Raw genomic sequence first — 1,061 nt, 5'->3', positions numbered from 1 at the left:
CTCTCGCATGCCCTTCGGACCAACGAACAAACCCTCCACCACCTTTGTGATGGATCTTTTGACTTTGGCCGGAAGGGTTGGGAGAGGGCCTTCCCAAATGACCGATCGGTCATTTTTCCGAAAAGTCCTAGCTTAGCCCAGACCAGGCAGGCGGACGTGTAGCGGCCCTTTTCGAATATTCAGGGGGGAGGAGCTCTCCATGCCAGTTTGACTCACTTTGGCTGGCGTTGGAGAGTGGTGCCTTGGGGGCTCCCCGCACCTGTCGAATTCTACCCAAGGCAATGGGGTGTCATCACGTCGCTCCATGGTTGATTAGGAAAAAGTGGCCGAGCTGTTTAATTAAACAGCAGGTCATGGAACTTCTTGTCGCATGCCCTTCGGACCAACGAACAAACCCTTCACCACCTTTGTGATGGATCTTTTGACTTTGGCCGGAAGGGTTGGGAGAGGGCCTTCCCAAATGACCGATCGGTCATTTTTCAGAAAAGTCCTGGCTCAGCCCAGACCAGGCAGGCGGACGTGTAGCGGCCCTTTTCGAATATGCAGGGGGGGAGCAGCTCTCCACGCCAGTTTGACTCACTTTTGCTGGCGTTGGAGAGTGGTGCCTTGGGGGCTCCCCGCACCTGATCGAATTCTACCCAAGGCAATGGGGTGTCATCACGTCGCTCCATGGTTGATTAGGAAAAAGTGGCCGAGCTGTTTAATTAAATAGGAGGTCATGGAACTTCTCGACCCCAGACAGGACAAAGCGAGTGTGGTTCTCTCGCATGCCCTTCGGACCAACGATCAAACCCTCCACCACCTTTGTGATGGGTTTTTTACTTTGGCCGGAAGGGTTGAGAGAGGGCCTTCCCAAATGACCGATCGGTCATTTTTCCGAAAAGTCCTGGCTCAGCCCAGACCAGGCAGGTGGACGTGTAACGGCCCTTTTCGAAAGTCCTGGCTCAGCCCGGACCAGGCAGGTGGACGTGTAGCGGCCCTTTTCGAAAGTCCTGGTTCAGCCCAGACCAGGCAGGCGGACGTGTAGCGGCCCTTTTCGAATATGCAGGGGGGGAGCAGCT

General features: G+C 55.3%; 1 long non-coding RNA gene across 1 annotated transcript; it reads left to right on the top strand.

Moving 5' to 3' along the window:
• Positions 1 to 805: 805 nt before the first annotated feature.
• On the top strand, positions 806 to 1,047 carry LOC111241137. The gene is made up of 2 exons (XR_002666923.1): positions 806 to 909; positions 963 to 1,047. It is a non-coding gene; the product is annotated as an uncharacterized LOC111241137 (long non-coding RNA).
• The last annotated feature ends 14 nt before the right edge of the window (positions 1,048 to 1,061 follow it).

This window comes from Vigna radiata, unplaced genomic scaffold, assembly GCF_000741045.1.
Source record: "Vigna radiata var. radiata cultivar VC1973A unplaced genomic scaffold, Vradiata_ver6 scaffold_288, whole genome shotgun sequence".
NCBI lineage: Eukaryota > Viridiplantae > Streptophyta > Magnoliopsida > Fabales > Fabaceae > Vigna > Vigna radiata.
The sequence above is the reverse complement of the archived record's forward strand: the minus strand, read 5'-3'. Positions and strand labels throughout refer to the sequence as shown.